The 14,404-nt window shown below is 34.6% G+C and overlaps 1 long non-coding RNA gene across 2 annotated transcripts in view; it reads right to left on the bottom strand.

Moving 5' to 3' along the window:
- Nucleotides 1-5,769: 5,769 nt before the first annotated feature.
- The window catches only part of LOC144307147 (uncharacterized), a 70,351-nt gene continuing 61,716 nt past the window's right edge, over nucleotides 5,770-14,404 (bottom strand). Inside the window, exons 3-4 of one of the 2 annotated variants that reach the window (XR_013374077.1) lie at nucleotides 10,161-10,395; nucleotides 5,770-6,515 (exon numbers count right to left, since the gene is read on the bottom strand). This is a non-coding gene — a long non-coding RNA (uncharacterized LOC144307147). The remainder of the gene's footprint in view (nucleotides 6,516-10,160; nucleotides 10,396-14,404) is intronic. The other variant, XR_013374078.1, reaches the window with a different exon arrangement.

The following is a 14,404-nucleotide window of genomic DNA, read 5'->3' as shown; positions in this document are numbered from 1 at the left end:
TTATGCAGCATGATTCAAGGTCTCTAATTCACACAGGGAGTCAATTTTCATGCCACAGACCTATCATATTAGAACAACTAACTGTTGCTTAAGTGGTAAAATCAGGTAGTAATTTAGTATTTACACTGCAGTAACATAAAGCAGAAAGACTTAAGACATGCCACAAACCCTTGAGCAACTTGGCATTTATATAATCTGATCTTTAAAATTATCATCACATTATGTTATCCTAAGAATAAAGAGAAAATATACAGGGAGGTTGGGAAACTACATCCCTCATCATTTCTGTCTAAAATGACATGGCTTCTTTTTTGAGGCAAACATCAAGTAACAGCTATAATTACCATGGTAACTACATTAAAAATAAAAAGAAAATGTGGAATGTTTTCAAGTGATAAATACACTTAAAATGCTTACTGAAGAATCAAATATATCTTGAAGCTTAATACTGCAAGATATATGTTATGGGATCATCAGTTGTAAACTGAATATTCTCATCTTTCTTAAGAGAAATAATTTCATTAAAGGACAAGTATTGTTATAAAAGGAAAAAAAAGATTTCAAATATGCTAACAGTTGAATATCTTTTACTAGAAATTAACAAAAAAGATTATGTCTAAGATGTGAAAGTGCTCATCACAAACTTCAAGTTGCATAAACATACCGTGAAAATAAGTAGAGCATACATGAAGCCAGACTACTTCTTTTCCACTAATGTGTATTTGTTTCTAGGGGATAACTCTGAATGTATTTACTGTAGACAAGTGTACTTCATGGTTTCAACAACAGACACCTCTTCTGATGCCTCCAACTCCAGTTTTCCTATATCACTTCCTGGTACTTCCATTCCCCCAAATGAGTAGACCCAAAGCACTGAATAGCAGCCTGAATCACATCTCCATGAGACACTTCCACCAAGGTAGATCTTGGTTTTCACCACTGTGCTCTCTATTTCTATCACCTTCTTGCAAGCCAACATTGTATGGTCTCTGGAGTAAGAGAATATTCTTCTAAATGATTTTCCTGTTTCTGCTCTTCCTCTCTCAGTCTATTAGCCACAAAGTAGCTTGAGTAATCCATATAACTTTAAATCATGCCAGTCCTTCTTTACACTCTCCCATGCTTTCCTTTAGTACTTAGAATAGAATCCAAATTTCTTATTTAATCTGCAAAATCCTATGTGATCTTGTGCCCATCTAGTTTATTGATTTTATTAACTCTTAATCTTGCCATTGTAATCTGGCAAATTCAGCTTTTTCTGCTGTTGAGCACCCAAGTTAGTTCCACACATAGACCTTTATGCTATGGTTCACTCTCACCTAGAGGTTTTCCTCCCTTTCAACTGGTCCTTTTGATATTTACTTTTCAGTTAAAATTCCTTGGAGGCTTTTTCTATCCTGCCTATAGAAGAACAACTTACTGCCATTTGGCTCACATTCTTTCCCTGTTTTACTTTCATAATAACCCTAATAACTATTCAATGACTCTATTTTAAAAATGATTTTAATTAACATTTATTTTTATATTATAAAAATTTATATGTGTCCATGCTTCTTTGAGTGTAAGCTCCTTGAAAATAGAGACTGAATCTGCCATTTTACTTTTGTTTTTCCAGTGCTTGATCAGTATTAACACTGATTGATTAATATTGATCGGTATCAATAAGTATTAATAAGAACTCTACATATCTTAATAACTTAGCCTTTAATAAAAGCTTTACAAAGTAAGTGTAATTGAAAGAATCCTCCATGAATAAATGATATGATTATTGTAATTGTAAAGGCATCCAAAAATTGGATGTTATCACCTAAAATATGCATTAAAATGCATATGTCTATGGGAGATAGAAATCATTACTTCATTGCTAATCTTTAACAAATTATTAATGGCAAGTTATGAATCACTAAACTAAGTGAGAAGAATATGGACATAATGAAACAATTTTTAAAGTCATCAGGAAAAATAATAATGGTAAAAGGGAGTTAGGAGGAGAAATTAGAAATTTCTCAGACATCTCAACTAAGTTCTCAAAAAAAAAAAATTAGAGAGCTGTGTGCTAGGAATAAGAGTACTTAAAGGAAAGAGAAACTAATGGCAGAGAAGAAGTAACAGTAACAGAAAATGAAAAGACCCTTTACAATTCCTGATAGCATCACTAGTTTTCAAACAAATGATTATTTTATCTTAGCCTACCCTCACTCAATGAAACTTTTAAGGCAAAGCCTAAAAATAACATAAAATAACAAAGAAGTATAAGTCCAAAAGTCAAAACCAAAACAATAAAATATTCTACCAATTTCAGGAGAATTAGTACAAAAGGTAGTATTATTTACTAAAAGCACATTAGACTGCAAAAATAGGATCTAAAAATATGAACTCATAACCCCTCTTCTTCAGGATCAGATTTCCATGCACAATTCCTCTTTCTTTTAATCTTTTTTTTCCTTTTCCCTTATTTTTCATATATTTCTTTATTTTCTATAACCATTCCTAAATCAAAGCTTGGTTAGAATCTAATCTCTGCCATATTCTAGATGAGTGGCAATGGACTAATTCCTTGACTTATCTGAGAATTTCCTTGTATGTAAAAGGAAATGATGATAACTCTATTCATAAATTTTTGATATATGTCTTAAACTAGTGTTTCTCAATTTTTTTTTTTTAGTCTTAGGATTCTTTACACATTTAAAAATTATTGGGCCCCCAAAAAAGATTTTGTTTATGTCCTCTATCTACTAATACTTGCCATGCTGGCAATTTGAACTGAGAACATTTAAAAAAACATGTATGTATTAATTAACTTAAAACAACAATAATACACCTGTCACATGTTAATATAAAAGGCATTTTATGAAAAGTAACCACCTTTTCAAAAGCAAACAAAAAAAAGAGAAGATTAGCATTGAATTACATTTTTGCAAGTCTCCTTAGTGTCTAGCTTAGCAGAAGACAAAAGAATTCTTATATCTGCTTCTGCATTTAACATGCTGCAATATTTTATGCTTGGAGAATATGAATATGAAGAAGTTCTCATCTGTAAGTATAAGTCATTTCAGGTCGTGTTAAATATTCTTCTTTGATACTATACCAAAACTTGTTAACTTCTTCCTTAAAGAAGAGAAATAATAAATAGGACTTCATCAAAATTTAAAATAATTCTCTTCTTCAAAATACACCGTTAAGAAGATAAGACAGCAAGAATAGAGTAAGAGAAAGTATTTGAAAATTACACATCTGATAGAAGACTTATTTAGAGTACATTAAGAGCTCTCAAAATTCAATAAGAAAGTGAACTGATGAATAAAAAATTGACAAGTTATTTAAGCAGATACCTCAGCAAAGAAGATATAAAGATGGTAAAATCATTGAAATATAGACAAGACAAACTAAATTATAGGGAGACATATCATTCATTGCCAGTGGACATATTAAAAATAGACATATTGAAGTATCCAAATTTAATAAAATTCAACAAGGTTGAATTTTTATATTGGATGATAATGATGTTACAGGGATTACAGTAGGTATAATCAGATATATGACTGACCATACAAAATATGTAGAGTATTAATTATTTCTTGAAAAAAAATAAAACAAAATAATTATTATGGTCACAGATTAGGAAATAATCTGCCTTCTTAAAGGAATAACTATCAAAATTTTAAAAATATATAGATAATAATGGCTAAGATTTGAATTTTAAAAGCATCTTTTCAGTAATATACACATCACCAATCTCTATAAATACAAGAAGTATCAATTATAGAAATTTTCATTTTATTTCATTTTTAAAGATTTGTATTTACTTATTTGACACAGAAAAAGAGAGTGTCCAAATAGGAGGAATATCAGAAAGAGGCAGAGGGGAAGCAGGCTCCCTGTTGAGCAGGGACCCTGATGAAGTGCTCAATCCCAGAACCCTAGGGTCATGACCTGAGCTGAAGGCCAAGGATTAACCAACTGAGCCACCCAGGCACCCCAGAAAACTTCACTTTATTTTAAAGATATATCAGATGTAGTGCTTTGAATCCTGATCTGGGATAGTTGAAGGGCAGGTACAGTAAAGATTGCTGACTGTTGACCTGGAATGCTTCTCTAGCATGGCGCATCAGGACTCCAAGAGGAAGTACTTTTAGAGAAAATGCTCCTGGAAACTCTGAAAGCTTCAGAGTGAAGCTGTGTTATACACAGTATTCAGGTGCCATACTGTTTTGTTTTGTTTGGTTTTGTTTTGTTTTGTTTTGTTTTTTGGAACATCCCAGTCAACAATACCAGCTGATTTGGTCTAAACCATCCCAATAGGAGCCAAATGTGTTGGGGAAGGAATACTAACAAACAAACATGTTTGAATTGGATAATCTAGCTCCAAGTATTTCAACTCCATCTCTAAAAGCCACCCTTAGTCATTCAAATCTTCCAGCTGGGGCCCCAGACAAAGTGAAGGTAAGAAAAGTTATCCCCACTTTCCCTTTCTGATTCTTTGACTCCTTAATAATAATAAAACGCTATAGGTCATTTGATTTGGTGGTGGCTTGTTACACAGAAACAGACACCAGAAACACCAGAAAATAGCCAAATTGAGTGCTAGCAACCAATCTTATATTATCCAACATAGAAGAATATATACAACTTAGAACTGCATGCACTGAATATTATTCGCAAATCAAATGTTTGCCTTTTTAAGATAAAATCACATATGCTGTCCTTTAACTCTGTGTAATACTATTGCTTTAAAATATTAAAATAATCCTTCAGCCAACCACTTTTCAGAAGTGTTTGGTTTATATAGCCACATATTCTACGGCTGTATAAGTATATAGAAATTATTCTATTTCATGGTTTACTTTTTATTCTCCTTTTGTATTGATCTTCAAAAAACCCCAGATAACTGGCTTTAGATTTAAGTAGATTTAAGGTAAATTTAAGTATTTTCTTTTTTTCTTCTTCCTATTTTCTTCTTCCTACAAAATCACAATTTGAAAGAAAAGTTCTGTTGTATTTGATGTTACGTTGCATTTTCTTAAAAAATATTTTAACTAAGCTACTTGGCTAAATTATAACACGATTAAAAGGCATAAACATAACTGATTTAATAAATCAGCTACATTTACACATAAAATCTATAAGTTCAATTAAATTTAGGGTCATTTCTCTATTGAGTCAATCAAATATTTTCATAAATTGAAAACAAGGGAAGTAGAATATGTGTGATAATTATTTGATAATAATTTTCAAATAATACTGTCCTGTTCAAGTTTAATTTAAAGTATATTTAATAATTTAAGAAGGAAATGCTAAAAGTACCATTGTTCTTTGGGACAATTTCAATTTCAGAAGCATTGTTTATGAGGAAGAAAAACATGTTTAAAGTCTATCCTTATGAACCTGAATCTACAGAAGAATCCAAATTCAATTGCTATGGAGGGTGAAGTGAAAATCCAAACTAATTTGCCTTCTCATTCTTCTAAATTTTGACAGCTTTGAACATGTGTCTGCTTAACTATGGCTGATATCGACAAATTAAAACAAAAGGACCTGGGTTTGCCAATTCAATGCAACCTTTCTTTAAATCAATCAATCAATTAATAATATATTTAAAACTTATATAAAAAAGTCTAACAAGTCCCACATGACTTTTTTGAAGTAATAATATTATGAGAAATGAATATATATTCAAAATACACACTAGAGAAATATTACAAAGTACTTTACTTAAATAAAGATCTAAATAAAGCTTTAATAACTAAAATTAAAAGCTAAGTTCTGGCACTCTTAAAAAAAATCCTGCTAAGAATGTAAAAGTTGAAATATGCATCTCAAAAATTACTTAGAAACTAAATATTTAAATATTGAGTGCTTATTTTTATTGAAATTCCCATTAAAGAAACATGCAGTTAATAAATAAAGGAAGATGGTTCCCTAGAGCTATGTTGATATCATTTTTCTGCATATAAATTACTTCCTGGTGAGAGATTCTAGCTCCACATCAAAGAACATGGAGGACAGTAAAGTGGAATTGTGAAAGGTCATCAACCAGGTCACTCTTCCAGATGGTGGTCAAATTGCTCTAGTTCTAACCTGGAGTTATTTTATTTTACTCTGAGTTACATGCTTCCTTTATTAAAAGAAAGATCAACTGAAATAATTAAATAACTATCTGCTGAACAGATAAAAATAAAACTGCAGAAAGCCCAAGCTGAAGTCTAAACATCTACACATTAGTTGTTTTTTTTTTTTAAACGGCATCATTTTTCTGATTCTTATTTCCTCAAGAGTTTCAATTAACTTTTCACTCTTATCCATCTACTCCTGCAATGCCTTCCAAATTATTCCCTTATTTTACAATTTTTTTCAAGTTTTCTTTTTCAGGAATTTTTTCCCTATAGTCAAGCATATTGTGTAATTAACTGAGAAAAATTGTATTTCACCCTCAGTAGGGCTTATGACCCAATAGAAGAATATGTGATCAAGTTTAAGTCCATAGCTTGAATTTGGTAAAGGCCACAGCAAGATACCTAAAGAAAAGAAAACAGAAAAAGAAAAATGTAATTGCAAGGCAAACTAGAATAGAGTAGGATGTATATAATGTGAAAATAAGATAAAATTGGAGCATAACTATATAAACAAGTGAATACCTGTTGCTTTATTCTTTACTCTTATTATTGCACTTCATTACGATGGATACTTTACAGAAGCATAATTTATACACAACAAAATGCTTCAATTTTATTCGTAAATTTATATGAGTTCTGACAAATGTATACATCTGCATTACACAATTAAAACAGATTTTTAACATGCCAGAAAGCTCCCTCAACTAGCTTTCATCATACTGTATTTCAATTCACTGTCTCTTATCCTTAAAGTAGACAAAAAAACCTCTCCGAATGAATGTTGATGATTGTTCCCCAGCACAAATCATAGTATTTAGATCAAAGTAAATGATAAATGTCTATCTGAAGGACGGATTAGTATAAGGAAGACTGAAAACAGATGATGTGAAAGATGACAGCATGTGACTTTTATAAAAAAAACATATAAATTGAGACTGAATATACCAAATGTAAACATACCCTTTAATATCCACAAAAAATATCATTAATATTTGGTAATGTTTTGTTATGACTGAACTTTCCTCACGATAGCCTCTCTAGTATGTTTATACCTTGAATCAATTTTTTAAAAGATTTTATTTATTTATTTGAGAAAAAGAGAGAGAGAGAGCACAAGCAAGAGGGAGGGACAAGAAGACTCCCCACGAGCAAGAAACCCCCTGTGGAGCTCCTTTCCAGGACCCTGGGATCATAACCTGAGCCAAAGGCCGATGCTTAACTGATTGAGCCATTCAGGTGCCCATGAAATCAATGCTTTTATTAGGGTTTTATATTAATCATGTACAGTATTAGTTGCAAGTGACCAAGAAAATAATATTCCTAAATACTTATAATAGGAGAATAATTATTAGTAAATATATACAGAAAATAAGGAAAGAAAGAAAACATAGTAGTGCTTACAACTGACAGAATAAATGACTCAAAAGTCATTGAGATTTTCTTTTTTTTTATCTCCTTTTCATTCTCTCACCCTTCAAACTGTCATCTTAGTGTAGAAGAGGATGGCTACTGGAATTTCAGGGATCATATTCTAATGTCTATACTATCAAAGAAAAATTGGGGCACCTGGGTGGCTCAGCGGTTGACCATCCGCCTTCGGCTCAGGGCGTGAGCGCAGAGTCCCGGGATTGAGTCCCACGTCGGAATCCCCATGTGGAGCCTGCTTCTCCCTCTGCCTCTGTCTCTGCCTCTCTCTGTGTCTCTCATGAATAAATAAATAAAATCTTTAAAAAAAGAAAAATATGACTTATTTATTCTGAGCTCATTAAAAATACACTGAAGCCATGAACTGAAAGAACAGATTTAAAAAAAAAAACCCTCATAATTATGCCATGCACGCATAATAACTTTTGATTAGGAAATCATGGCAGAGAGAGAAGATTCTTTCAAATTTACTTCTTCAAAATCATACCTGCTTAACTAGGGTTACTATAAGATTAAGTTGTTCAGAAATCTTCCTAATTAGAATATGACATTTGAAGAAAGAGCTCATTCATAACCAGCATTGTAACTTAAAGATGACAATATCTCTTCTTTAGAGAAGAAAACACTGTCTACCTGAAGAGAACAGAAAAAAGATAAGGCAGGATAGGAGGTGAATGTTCTATAAAGAGTGCCTCTGGAAAGTCATGTGGAACCAAAAGAGATAAATGCTGGCCCTCAATAACAAACTAATAAGAAGGAAGGAAAAAATACATACCAGAGCTGGTGAGATTTAAGAAAAATAATTCTGTATTAGAGATGACCTCCATAAGGGTAACCAGATAGTTCAATGCATGTTGAAAAATATACATAGAAAACCCAGTCATGATCCGAAAAATTTCACGTAATTGTGTCATTGTGGGTTGGAGAAGTTACAGAATTTCTAACTTATAGTTTTAGCATTACAGAATATTCCTATTAACAAAATGAAAGATGTCAGAGTGATGACACCCAATGAACCTTTCTGTATATATTACATATATGTCCTCTGTAGTCACTTCCACATTGATTCTAGGTTTGGCCATGTGATTTATTTTGCCTAATAGGACCAAAACCAAGGTAATACAAGTAGAGACAAACAAAAAGCCCCTCTTGCACTGGGGCTTCTTGTAATATTTCCAACATGTGAAGAAGCCTAGGCTAATACGCTGTGGACATGCAGCCCAGATGACAACCAGCATGAACCACCTAATGTGCTGTGAGTCCATTTAGCCTCAACTGAATGGCCAGCCACAGGAGTACCTCCAGTAGAACACAACAGTAGAAACAACCAGTTGAGTCTAGCCCAAATCACTGATCCACAATATTGTGAGAAAAAAATATATATATATATTTTCGGTGTTTTAAGCCCCTGGTTTTTGAGGAATGTGTGTGTGTATCTATAATTATAGATGAATGCCTGAAGTAGAAATAGTACCTTGAAATGCAGTACTGCCATAACAAAAACCTGAAATGTTGCTTTGTCTTTGTGACCTTCAGCAGGCGGTCAACAGGGAAAGAGGAAAAGCAGAGAGAGGCCTAATGAGAAGCCTGGAGGAACTGCAAATAAATTGCTACTATATCTATAAATACGGTGAGGAAACTACTGTGCAGGATGGGATACTGGCGACCCACGTGTGCAGAGACAGAGAAAGTACCAGGAAAGACGGCAACTATACCTAATGAGCTAGTGGATCTGGCTAAGGACATGTTCTAGCAGAATTTACAAAGTATCTTCTGGCTTCTTTTATCTGAGTATGATAAGGTACTAGAATAAAGAGAAGTGATAAAAATGAATCATTCATGTTGCAAGGTCAATTTGAAGGAAAAATATGGGAGGCGTCACAACTAGCTGATCTGGAATATAAAGCTTTCACATTTCAAGTCTGTGGACCTGGCAAAGATTCTGAAGCAATAAGTGGCCTCAAGGTAAAGATCAAAGCAAGGTTGTAGTAGTAAAATCTTTTCTAAAGATCTCAGAAAGATTTAAACTATGCCTAATAGATCTTATCAGCTTGACAAAAATGGGATTCAAAAAATCATATGAATATTGTCACATAGTAGTAGCCTGACGCCCCTAAGGTGGAGATAAGTCTGTCATGAAATTAATGTGACTTTTGGGGCAGGGAGTAAGCCTTCCAAAATGTCACAGGAAACTCACAAAGTTATTTAAATAAGTGTACTATTAAAAACCCTGCCAGCTTGCACTGGGAAGCAGGGGCTGAGAAAATTTGAAATTAAATGAGGTCTCTTGGCCCCATTTTTGAAACAGACACTGCAGGAGGGTTGCTTTGCTGCAAACATGGACCATTTCTTTTGGAAAAAGAAGGACAATCTAAAGGAGAGAGCCAAGCACTACTGAGAAAGCTGGACTAAGAAAGTACTCCTCGGGGGCAAAACTGGGGCCTGATCAGAGACCATTCCCTGCTGCTAGAATAGGAACATCAGAAACATGGGCCTGAATTTCACAGTTTCTCTGAACAAGCTCTTCCTCTCTGTCGGTTTAAATGGGACACACATTAGCTTTCTACTGCTGCATTATCAATTACCACAAACTTCTGCCTTAACAGAATACAAATTGGTTACCTGCCTCAGAAGTCTGGGTACCAGCAACTTGCTTAGTTTCCTGCTCAGAGTCTCACCAGGTTCAGTGCAAGGAGTTGGCCAGACCCCATGAACTCTCCTGGTGCTCCAGGAACTCTTCCAAGATCACTGTTGGCAGAATTCAGTTTCTGTGGTTGCAGGATGAAGGATCGCAGCTACTAGAGAACACCTCTCTTTGCCACATGGTTCTCTTTACAAGCTGGTAGTTTGCTTCCTTCTAAATCAAAAGAAGCATGTGTCTGATGCTTTCCCTTCTTTTAAAAGACTCACTTGCTTAGGTCAGGCCTACTCAGGGCAATCACCCTTTTGATTAACTGAAAGTGAGGTGAATAGTAATCGAATCATATGAGAGATAGATCATCATATGATTGATAGACACCAGTCCCATCGCCACTCAAAGAGAGAGAGTGATTTAGGGCATGTATACCAGAAGGAGGGAATCCTGGGGGTATCTTAGAATTTTGCCTATCGCAGAGTATAAGCACTCTGAGAGTGAGGCAGCATGGATAACTCATCTTTTTACTTCAGAGAACTCTGAATAAAGAGGAGATCCATCAGAAGAGTTTCATCTACAACCGGATTCGATATGCTCACAAAACTATGGATTATGATTCTGATGATATGATTAGATAAGACTTTGGGGATCTTAGAAGGGAACCCTTGGATGTGACGTGTTATGAATCATTGGGTCCAGTGACACACTGTGATGGACTTTTACCCGCAGGCATCACTCTTCTCTGTAGCCATGTGCTTAGGAGGCTCCCTGTCCATTCACATGGAATAAGTCTTGCTTTCACCAACATATCAACAGCAAATTGTCACACAGACACTTGGAAAATGTTTCTGCTTCGAGCTTAAAAATCAAAGAACTGTAAACTCATGTTGGACTCCTAATAGTTCATTTTTCATAGCAATATGGATTAGTGAGTCTGAATCATGTACTTCATTTCTATCTGAAGATTAAGCAATATATATATATTTATTTATATATATGTCTCATTTCCCATATATATACATATATATGGGAAATTGGAGACATATTTCTTTCTACTAGACGAGGAAATTAAAAATATACTTTAAAAGATGCCAGAAGAAGCTTGTGCTAATTACGTTGGAATTGGCAGATTTTAAAATGTGTCTATTTTTTTTAAACCCATCTACAGGTAGGTATGTGTGTGGGTGGGTGGTCAGATAAGATACACATAAACGTGTATCTCCTAAGAGTACTTAGAAGCAATGACAGCCCAGCAGCAATGAAATACCAATACCCAGATGTTTTCTACAAACTCTACTTATAGGAAACAAAGCTTCTTGAAGAAATTGATGATCCCACAGAAAGTATAAGATTACCTTGAAATACCTTGCTGTGAAAGGAAGAAAGAAGTGGCAAAGACTGATGCAGACAGGTTATAGAAGACTGCTTGAATTTCTCATTATAAAAAATGGCAAATAGCTATTTTATTCATAACCTACACTAAAAACATTAGCTCCCATGATAGTAAGAAAAATATCTCCTATAAAATATTAATTAGGAAAACAAAAAGTCTCAAAAACATGACTGATTCTCAACATTTGAAAAGGTGAACACTAATGATGTGGACTATTACCAATGTTTGTTTTCAGCACCTTTTCAAAATGTACTTTTTTTGTATATTTTTTTTTATTGGAGTTCGACTTGCCAACATATAGCATAGCACCCAGTGCTCATCCTGTCAAGTGCCCCCCTCAATGCCCGTCACCCAGTCACCCCATCCCTCCGCCCACCTCCCCTTCCACCACTCCTTGTTTGTTTCCCAGAGTTAGGAGTCTCTCATGTTCTGTCATCCTCACTGATATTTCCCACTCATTTTCTCTCCTTTCCCCTTTATTCCCTTTCACTATTTTTTATATTCCCCAAATGAATGAGACCATATAATGTTTGTCCTTCTCTGATTGACTTATTTCACTCAGCATAATACCCTCCAGTTCCATCCACGTCGAAGCAAATGGTGGGTATTTGTCGTTTCTAATGGCTGAGGAATATTCCATTGTATACATAGACCACAGCTTCTTTATCCATTCATTTTTCGATGGACACTGAGGCCCCTTCCACAGTTTGGCTATTGGGGACATTGCTGCTAGAAACATCGGGGTGCAGGTGTCCTGGCGTTTCATTGCATCTGAATCTTTGGGGTAAATCCCCAGCAGTGGAATTGCCGGGTCGTAGGGCAGGTCTATTTTTAACTCTTTGAGGAACCTCCACACAGTTTTCCAGAGTGGCTGCACCAGGTCACATTCCCACCAACAGTGCAAGAGGGTTCCCCTTTCTCCGCATCCTCTCCAACATTTGTGGTTTCCTGTCTTGTTGATTTTCCCCATTCTCACTGGTGAGAGGTGGTATCTCATTGTGCTTTTGATTTTATTTCCTGATGGCAAGTGATGCGGAGCATTTTCTCATGTGCGTGTAGGCCATGTCTATGTCTTCCTCTGTGAGATTTCTGTTCACGTCTTTTGCCCATTTCATGATTGGATTGTTTGTGTCTTTGCTGTTGAGTTTAATAAGTTCTTTATAGATCTTGGATACTAGCCCTTTACCTGATATGTCATCTGCAAATATCTTCTCCCATTTTGTAGGTTGTCTTTTAGTTTTGTTGACTGTATCCTTTGCTGTGCAGAAGCTTTTTATCTTGATGAAGTCCCAATAATTCACTTTTGCTTTTGTTTCCCTTGCCTTAATAGACAGTGTGGTACTGGCACAAAAACAAACAGATCAATGGAACAGAATGGATAATCCAGAAATGGGCCCTCAACTCTATGGTCAACTAATATTCGACAAAGCAAGACTACCCACTGGAAAAAGGACAGTCTCTTCAATAAATGGTGCTGGGAAAATTGGACAGCCACGTGCAGAAGAATGAAACTAGACCAATCTCTTACGCCATACACAAAGATAAACTCAAAATGGATCATAATGTATTTTTGGTAATAAGAACAATACTTTGAATAAAGCTTGTTATGTCTTTCAAATAAATGTGAATGTGAATATATTATCTGTTTTTCCCAGAGACTATTTCAATATTTGATCTCAATGATAAAACTAGCTAAAGCTTCCATAGTGCTGTTCAAAGAATCTCATGTACAATAATTTAACCCCAACACTAACCCTATTGATGAATACTATTTATTTCCTCAACTGTAAAGTTGAGGAAAGAGGAACATGGTACCTTTTTCAAAACCATGCAGCTAGTTAAGGATACAGCTGGGATATGAGCCCAGGCGATCTCACTCCTGATGTTAGGCTCTTACCCATTACACTGTTCAGTCTTTAATTGTGATAATAATGTAGTAACATCTTCCCTAAATACCCATTGCTGGCTACCTTTCTTCTGGATCAGGAAATACTTGTACTTTTTGTAAAAATGAAGTGTACCAGAATCCTCATTTATTTATCATGACCCAATTTACTTCTCTAGGTATTATGCATTTGGGGAATCCATTAAAGCTACTCTCTTATCTAAATAAACAAGGAAGTAAATAAATAAATACCTCCTAATAAACAGGAGTTACTTCTGTTTTTCAAACACTGCATAAACTTTATTAACTGAACTTTTTAATGTCCCAAATCTGGCTCAGTCAAAGGATGTTTTCATTAAATGAATCATCACCTTGGTAACAATATTTATAACCCGATACTTTAAAACAAGCTAAATCATATTATTTAATTGTATAGTCTTCCATCAAATGTTGAAAACTTCTAAAGATGTTGTAATGCAGAAAACAGTTTAAATTTCTCTCAAACAAACAAAAACAGCTTTAAAATAATCAACATAGGGACGCCTGGGTGGCTCAGTGGTTGAGCATCTATCTTTGGCTCAGGGTGTGATCCTGGAGTCCCGGGATCGAGTCCCACATTGAGCTTCCTGCAGGGAGCCTGCTTCTCCCTCTGCCTATGTCTCTGCCTCTCTCTCTGTGTTCTCATGAATAAATAAATAGAATCTTTAAAAAAATAATCAACATATATCTGCCACTACCTTCCATATAAACTAAATATTCTGAATGTATATTGCTGGATGTTGATCTTTGCATCACTGAAATTGAAACAGCTGCAGTGTATATACTCCAGTATATACAATGTATATACACACATATATAAATAATATATACCCAAGGCAGTATGTAAATGTCAATGTGAGTTAAAATAATCACAAACCAGTGAACATCAACCAGCAATGTATATTTAATTTGAA

The sequence above is a fragment of the Canis aureus genome, chromosome 38, assembly GCF_053574225.1.
Source record: "Canis aureus isolate CA01 chromosome 38, VMU_Caureus_v.1.0, whole genome shotgun sequence".
In the NCBI taxonomy this organism is placed as follows: Eukaryota; Metazoa; Chordata; class Mammalia; order Carnivora; family Canidae; genus Canis; species Canis aureus.
The sequence above is the reverse complement of the archived record's forward strand: the minus strand, read 5'-3'. Positions and strand labels throughout refer to the sequence as shown.